This window comes from Topomyia yanbarensis, chromosome 2 (assembly GCF_030247195.1).
Source record: "Topomyia yanbarensis strain Yona2022 chromosome 2, ASM3024719v1, whole genome shotgun sequence".
NCBI classification, from domain to species: Eukaryota; Metazoa; Arthropoda; class Insecta; order Diptera; family Culicidae; genus Topomyia; species Topomyia yanbarensis.
In genome coordinates, this window is record NC_080671.1 from 365,018,617 (window position 1) to 365,027,556 (window position 8,940).

The following is an 8,940-nucleotide window of genomic DNA, read 5'->3' on the forward strand; positions in this document are numbered from 1 at the left end:
TTGGCAAGACAATCGTCAATGTCATTCACGTAGAAATTGTAGAGCAGGGGACTTAGACATGAGCCCTGGGGAAGACCCATGTAGCTAAATCGCAATGTTGTTAAATCGCCATGCGAAAAGTGCATGTGCTTTTCAGACAACAGGTTTAGCAAAAAGTTATTTAAAATTGGCGAAAGACCATGCTGGTGCAGCTTCTCTGACAGAATGTTGATAGAAACTGAGTCAAAAGCCCCCTTAATATCCAAGAAGACTGATGCCGTCTGCTCTTTGTTAGCATAGGCCATTTGGATTTCTGTAGAAAGCAACGCAAGGCAATCGTTCGTCCCTTTGCCTTTGCGGAAGCCAAATTGTGTATCTGACAGTAAGCCATTTGCTTCAACCCAATTGTCGAGGCGAAACATGATCATTTTCTCGAACAACTTCCGAATACAGGACAGCATTGCAATCGGCCGATACGAGTTGTGGTCGGAGGCTGGTTTTCCTGGTTTTTGGATGGCGATGACCTTCACTTGCCTCCAGTCATGAGGGACAATGTTACCCTCAAGAAACCTGTTAAATAAATTCAACAAGCGCCTTTTTGCAGTATCAGGCAGATTCTTCAGCAAGTTGAATTTGATTCTGTCTAACCCTGGGGCGTTATTGTTGCATGATAAGAGAGCAAGTGAGAACTCCTCCATCGAAAACGGTGTTTCGTTCGCGGTATCGTGAGGAGACGCGGCGCGGCACGTTTTCTGTGCCGGGACAGAGTCCGGACAGATCTTCTTGGCGAAAGCGAATATCCAACGGTTTGAATATTCCACATTCTCGTTGGTACTATTACGGTTACGCATACGTCGAGCCGTACCCCAAAGAGTGCTCATCGCTGTTTCTCTCGTTAACCTGTCGACGAACCGGCGCCAATAACTGCGTTTTTTGGCTTTCATTAGACTCTTCATTCGCCTTTCTAACGACGCGTACTGTAGATAGCTAGCGGGTAACCCGTCTTCCCGGAAGGCCTTATATGCAGTGGACTTTTCCGCGTACAGCTCTGAGCACTCTTTATCCCACCATAGGGTGGGAGACCGTCCATGGGTATTCGCGCTGGGTACTGGTTTAGTCTGAGCTTGATTCGCACTGTCGAGAATCAAGCCAGCCAAAAACCTGTACTCTTCCTCCGGAGGAAGTTCTTGAGTGGATTCGATTTTAACGGATATCGCGGTCGCGTAACTCTTCCAATCAATGTTCCGTGTGAGGTCATACGAGACATTGATTGTTTCCGATGGTCTTGAACCGTTAGCAATTGAAATCACGATAGGCAAATGATCGCTACCGTGGGGATCAGGGATCACCTTCCACCTGCAATCTAACTGTAGCGATGTCGAGCATAGCGATAAATCCAACGCGCTTGCGCGTGCTGGTGGTGTAGGAATCCGCGTCATTTCTCCCGTGTTTAAGATGGTCATGTTGAAATTGTCGCAAAGATCTTGGATTAATGTTGATCTATTATCATCATGAAGACAGCCCCATACCGTACCGTGCGAGTTAAAGTCTCCCAGAACTAGCCGCGGTGCCGGTAAGGATTCCGTGATATTACAAAGCGTTCGGTGCCCTACCTTTGATTAGAACTTGACAAGCGACAATTTCAATGCCTGGTGTCGAAGGGAGGTTAATTCGGTTGAAAGAATAGCACTTTTTGATCCCCAAAAGTACTCCTCCATAAGGGTTTTCTCGATCCAGACGGATTATATTAAAGTCGTGGAAGTTGAGATTTATATCGGAAGTTAACCAAGTTTCACATAATGCGAAAACATCACATTTTAAACTGTTTAGTAAGAATTTGAAGGAATCGATTTTCGGGAGGATACTTCTGCAATTCCACTGTAGGACAGTGATCGAATCAGTGACCTCGTTTGATGACTTAGCCATCGAAGGATACGATCACTGCAAGGAGGGGCCATTTAGCAGTCAACTGTTTCAAAAATGTTTGCACCATAGGGAGAAAATGTATCAGAATGCTTTTAAGAGGATCAGTAACATTGAAAGCTGTGAAAATTAAGTCCACTATGTCAGAAAATTTCATTAGTCCGCTACTGGACTGAGTATTTGTCTGAAAAAAGGGAACACTTGGGTTTTTTGGTGTCCCTGGAAGTGGTGGATACTCCTTGTTAGAATTAAAATTTCCAAGTCCTGGAGCAAATTGCTTCGGCTTTAGTGCATCACTTCCGTTGGATTTATTGATTGTAGTTGGCGCACTCTGAGTGGACGACACCTTGGCACCCTTACGAGGCAATCTAGGGGAAGCTTGATTTTTCCTCTTCCTGGACTCCCCTGGGTTAACCAAAGATGTTCCCTCTTGTGGGTCGTCAGATTCTTGCTCAACGCCAGCCAAAAGAGCAAAGGAATTTTCGGAAGGGACAGATGGCGAAGCATTCTTTAGCATTTCTGCATAAGAGCGCTTCGAGCGTTCCTTAAGGGAGCGCTTAATTTTATCCCCGCGCTGTTTGTACGCGGGGCATGATTTAAGATCATGCGGAAGGCCCCCGCAGTAAATACACTTCTCAGTTTCTCCACTGCAAGCGTCATCCTCATGTTCTCCCTCGCATTTGCCGCACCTTTTCTTATTGCCACAATAGGTGGCTGTGTGGCCCAGCTGCTTGCAATTGCTGCAGTTCATTACCCGCGGTACAAACAGGCGAACCGGTAGACGAACCTTATCCAGGAGGACATAGTTGGGGAGGGAAGACCCGGAGAAAGTCACCCGAATCGAGTCTGACAATGAATAAGTTGTCTTATTATTCTCAGTTTTTGCTGAATACAATTGCTTGCATTCCAGAATCTTCACATGTTCAAGTGAGGGGTCCTTAAAGCAACCAACTCCATACTTCAACACGTCTTCGCACTTCAAACCCGGTTCGGCAACGACCCCGTCGATCTCCACTGCCAAACAAGGTATATACACCTTAAATTGCTTTGTAAAGCGCTCGCTGCGAGCAATCTGGTTTGCCTGGTCGAGGTCATTCACTAATATGCGTATCTTATTAGCTCTAACACGTGTTATCTGAGCTACGGCCGGGTAGTTAGCAGTCAGCTCCCGTGAGATCTCTAAAATATTAAGCGATTTCGTAATGGGCCGGAAATAGACCACCCAGGGCCCAGTTGAACTGGGTGGGTATGTTTTAATACGAGGAGGACTGGGGGAATCAGGGGAGGGAGTAATTTCGGGTTTATCCGGTATATCCATGGGAATATCATTCCCATCCAATGTTACTTCGCCCTCGGCCATTTAGGCACGAGAATAGCACGTGGTGTAAACGAGAGATGAAACTTATATTCAGGGGAAAGGGATCTAAGAAGTAGCGACAGATCGGGGGAAAGGGAAATGAGAAAAAAAAAAGATACTTAGCTTGTATAGCGGCTTGTCCGGTTATTGAACTATTCACTTCACCAAACCTAGGCACCGGCGAACAAAGCCTGCCGCAAACAATGACTGGCCTTCACAATGTATATATTTATATTGATCCACTCTATGCACAGCACAAGAAAACGATCTGCTTCGATCGAGAGTTCAGACGATTGTGAGGACTGAACATTAGATACATACATACATACAAAGCAACAAGTAATAATTACAGGTATTCGTCTGGCAACCGGGGAAAGTACATCTCAAACGCAGAACTTATCATTTCAATGATGGCCTTGAATCTGCGTTACCTGTGTTCAAGGCACCATAGCTTTGTCCGTCAGGTCAAGGATGTATGAAACCCGCTAGCCACCACCCTCGGCCCTAGCTGCCCATAAAGGGACAAAAAAAATGTATTTTTGGTCACATATTCCCAAGTAAAGATTTTTGTACAGAATTTCGAATACGCAATTCGAAATAGCAAAGTAAGACAAGATCACATGTGCTTTCAAGCCCCTTAAACAGAGAGCGACAGAGGAAGAATGCGATTCGGGAATAAGATAGATATTTCAAAGTTTTCGTTTGCATTGAAGTAAACTCAGTGTGAAGTGTCTAGGTTATGTCGATAGCACAAAATCCGTGCATTCAGTTGATTATAATGCAGTCTCTTTCCATTTATCCTTATAGCTTCCATATTGTTTCGTTCGGAATTCTCGTTTAGGAAATATGAATAAATGAGTCCTATACAAACTAATACTATGAAAAAGAAATGGTTCAAACGATCAGGATAAGCATTTAAATTGTTGGAAACGCAAGTTGCCATTGAAAGTATCGCTGAACATAAAAACTGCTTTGGATGGATTTACATGCTTAAAATTACAAGTCTAAATTTTCTGCGAATAAATATGTTTCTAATCACATTGATCATGAAAAGGGTACCTTCGGGTTCATTTGTTGCTTCCATGAAAACGCAGTATGATCCAGTTTGCTAGATTTAGAGTCATGAAATATACTTCAGATTTTGGTGTCAAAGTGGTTTATGGGACATAATTCTCAATAGAGTATTATTTATTTTTAAGTCCCGTTTATTCGTGATTCAAGATGCATCAAAAGATCCACATGTTCGTCATATTTCAGTATCAAAATATTTGAGTGAAATAAGATTTACATCACGTGTAAAATTCATTTTTCTAAAGAGTATTGTTATTAATATTTCACCTTAAAAAATCTCAACGACCTCAGCTGGTATTGAACACAGACCCACTGGGGTGAGAGAAGTGGTCACACACGCTTACCTCTCAACCACCGACGTATATTTCGTATCTTCGGTATGCACCGTACGGACGCCTTTTAGAGCTATTTATTTTTTATAAGAAATTCATATCTATACATGGAAGTGTAAAAATCGAATACATGACATGTTCCGTTAAATCTGCGGAAACATCTTGTATTATTTTGTTCATACGCATTCTAGGGATCCACGACAGAGTGTGTTTACATAGATCATAGCAAGGCACATACAAATTGGAATTATTGTGTGAAATAATATTGATAATGTAGCTTCAATTAGAAGTTGTTAAAAATATTTAGGACTCATGAGCCTTCTTTCACCATATTGGTCCTAAATATTTTTTAACAACTTTCTAACTTTTATTTTGAAAATTCCAGTGCCATCGTGTTTCCAAGACAAGTTCTGCATAAACATCTAAAACCTCAAGGTAATTTGAGCCGATACCATTACAAAAAAACTCAATATCTCGCAACGACTAAAAAACAACTTAACTGTGTTGAATCCGTACTAAATTCATCATACATCAAATTTTGGACTTATCTTTCTTCAGTGGCTGACGGTTATCGCTTCCGCTTTCGAACGTCGAATTCGCCTAGTTAACATCTTAATTCCATTCGCTCACACATGTTTCACTAATTAACTTGTTAGTCGAGAGCAGTGCGTTTTATTTGACAGAAACGACTGAACGGTAGCCAACGATGTGAATGAAGTTGCTTGAATATGATACGACGCGAGATAATCGCAGCGAATGGCTACAATGTTGGACAGTCAGGTTTTTTATGATTATGTCCGAAGGAGTGGGGGAATGCATGGAATGATAATATTCGAAATTATCACAATTTATTTTTATGTGGTATCACAATATCGTGATACGACAAAAAAATTAAATGACATTCAATAAAAAAAGTCATGTCATTATTCTAACGAATTAACATTTTTCAACAAGTTTATGTTAAAGTGCCTAAAGTTTAAATAATTAGGTTATTTGTATTCATGGTATACATTTTACAGACACATCCGAAGTGAGCTAAAGCCGAAGTTTAAACAAGCAAATAACTGGTGTCTTGTTGGAACGTCTGATAGTCCTCTGTTTCAACCGTGATTTCAAGGGCTAATTTAGTTTAAATAACTACCCACGAAACGACACACTTGCCAGCAACGACGTGGTAAGCGACGCGTTTTCCCGCAGCGCTGTTTTCGGGATAAGATAAAGTCATCTTTTAGAAATAACTAAACGAAAGCAGGCAGCATACAGGTAGGGTGATCTGGTATGGGATGCGCCTACAGCTTGATTCAACTGTTTCTGATCGATTATTGATCAAGTGTGTTCTACAGTTGTCATAATAATTAAAAACGATCTTCCTTAGTATCTGCAATAACAACACCGCCTCTAAAGCGCAGTTACACCCCATTCCCCTTACGTATCAGCGTAACCAGCAAAATTAAGGGAAACACGTCCAACTAAATGAGATAATAAGTATAGAAACCCCGAACGAGATGAGATCATTATCACCTTGTGCGCTTTGTTTCATCCCGGGCAGACCGAGCCACGCACGAAACGAAACACATTACCGTACGGTAAATTATTTTACATCAATCAGATTAATGGGCGAACTCCGTTGGCTCTCGGGAGCTGACTGAAGCACACACAGCATGGCACAAAGGCAACAAGAAGGTACCTACCAGGGCAATGCTAGAATCCAAAACAAAGTCACTTCTCTGTCTGTCTGGCTTCTTTCGGTTTAGTTTGTGCCGTCGTAGCTAGTCACCCTTTATTAGAACCAGGTAGCTGACTAAAATGCGAAAGATAAGTGTGATTGCCAATGCCAAGCCGGGCGGCCAAGGAAAGACGTAACAACAAAATGTGTAGTTTTCACACGGTCTGACAGAGTGACGAGGTGGCCGAGTGGTTAAGGCGTTGGACTGCTAATCCAATGGGCTCTGCCCGCGTGGGTTCGAATCCCATCCTCGTCGTCCATATATTTTTTGTTGCCGCTCCGTCAATATTTCTGATAGTCGCAAAATTTATGAAGAATTTTTTTTATTTTAAAGGGCGATTGATTAAGCAATTTATTTGGTAGCTATGAGACGCTAAACTTTATTTTGAGAATATAAACAATGTCAAATAAAATTCTACCGAAAAGTGCTGTAAAAGGTTCAAAAATTCCGACATTAACTCATACTTTTTTCGGGCAGAAACTCGGTTTAGTTTTAGAGTATTATACACAAAATACATTCATTGTTTAATGAACTTTTAGGCAGCGGAGTTACTAGAAATTTGAATTTTAGATGAGCCTTTTGTGGGAGGAATCGTCATTGATAAAAGTATCAATGGTTCAGAAAATGATTGAAAATTAGATGCTTCCTAAAAGAGTATGATTTCAGCAGTCGGAAAAAACAGAACAGGTTTGGTAAAACCCGCTTCAACCCTCCGCAGACCAGGTAGGGTCGGCTACGACCCCATGTTTTATTGGCTGTAGACTAACCGCTAGCGCATGCATGGGGAGGGGAAAGGGGTTTTATTTTACCTTGAAGGAGGTAAATTTGAAGTATTAAGAATAAATTGACAAAAAAATATATTATCTCTACTTGACTAAATACCGATATTTCAATATTAAGAAAAAGGTTCTTGTACATTAGAAAATGTAGTCACCTGGTCTGCGCAGGTTAAATATATTAGAATCGCATATAAACATCACGCTTAAAAATCTGACATAATGAAACGATACCAACTCTCCTGCAGAAGAATTATTTATTTTCTACCAGGGTTTATACTAGAAGTTATTCCTTGCCGACTGTTTCCGGTGACAATTTTTTCCACGGATACACATTTGTCCAGATCGCTAATTTAGTAGGAATTTTTATTTTCTGACGAATCTGTATGATTTACCCTTATCATGTCTTAGAATGATTTTATGTACGTAAGACGATCCTTTTTTGTTGGGATGGTTATTAGGGTGGTTTTAATTTAGCTGAAATAGCAAAATAAACTTTTTCCTGATGGAAGATAGACGTCCACGGTCTTCACAAAGTTGTAAAGATAAATTTATTTAAATAAGTTTATTTTGAATCAGATTGAAGCCCTACCTCTCTTACTTTTTGTTTTATAAGAAATTTAAAACAATGGAGTAGGGAGTTTGTGAAAGAAGGCTTTGTGAAATTTTGACATTTTTTTAGAAAACTTCAGACCGCGTATTTTTTGAGACGCCGTTGGCACTGGCGGCTCCAGGGAGGGGCACGGGGGGCACGTGCCCCTCCTATTCGACTAGCAGCTGTTTTGGTAAAAAGATATTTGCATTTTCCTACTTCAACATGCTAATATTTTTGAAGTGATCAACAAAGGGATCAGTTCGTTTTGTTCTTTGGAACACTATGGTTGTGCTACAGGTAACGAAAATCCAGGAATCCCGACGAGCTCATTGTTGGTCATCTACGGGACGCCGTGCCCTGGCTCGCGCGCGTCGCGTTTCTATTAAATATAGCCTACAGTTAAAACATGACGAGAATTAAAATGCCATCGCCTCCAGAAATCTATTCGGTGATAACTGAAGCTAAATGACACACACACACATCAGTAGAATGACGCAGTATAAGTAAACAAAATGGTTACACTGGTCGTAAAAGACGTCTTCAACAGTGCTAGTTGGGCTACAATCGCCGATTCACTGCACAGACTGAGAGTTCCCGAGTACCTCTGAGGAGCTATTTTCAGAACCGGCAACTGATCTACGAAACTGCCGCCAAAAAAAGAAGTATAACCGGGACAGCGGGCGTTCCGCAGGATTCCATGCTCGGCCCAAATCTTTGGAATGCTATGTACGACGCTTGACGCTAAGCCTCCCCAGGGGTGTGAAGACGTGATTCTCCTAGTGATCGGCGAATCACTAAAGGGATTAGAAATACTCTCAACAGAGGCGATAGATGTTGTGGAAGACTGGGTGCGTCAAAGGCAGTCTACGTGATAACTGAAACGATTCCCTTAAACCTTCTACTCGAAGAAGATAGCGAGTGTTGTAGGGAACAAGGCACGAGAGGAGTCCGTTAACAAACCCGAACTGATACCTTCGGCAAGTGGAAATATTAGTGAGATAACGTTGTAAACAGTGGATTGATCCATCGACTAATTCCATGCCTGTCGGTTTGGGTGAACAGATCGCACAGAGAAGTGAACTTCCACATGCCACAGTTCTTGTCCGGGCATGGCTTCCTTAAAAAGTATCTGAATAGGTTCGGCCACGCGATATCACTGTTCTGCATCGCGTTCGGTGAT

At 41.7% G+C, this 8,940-nt stretch overlaps 1 non-coding gene across 1 annotated transcript; it reads left to right on the forward strand.

Annotated features, from left to right (window-relative positions):
* The first annotated feature begins 6,562 nt into the window (after positions 1–6,562).
* Positions 6,563–6,644, forward strand: Trnas-gcu (transfer RNA serine (anticodon GCU)). The gene has a single exon. It is a non-coding gene; the product is annotated as a tRNA-Ser (tRNA).
* The last annotated feature ends 2,296 nt before the right edge of the window (positions 6,645–8,940 follow it).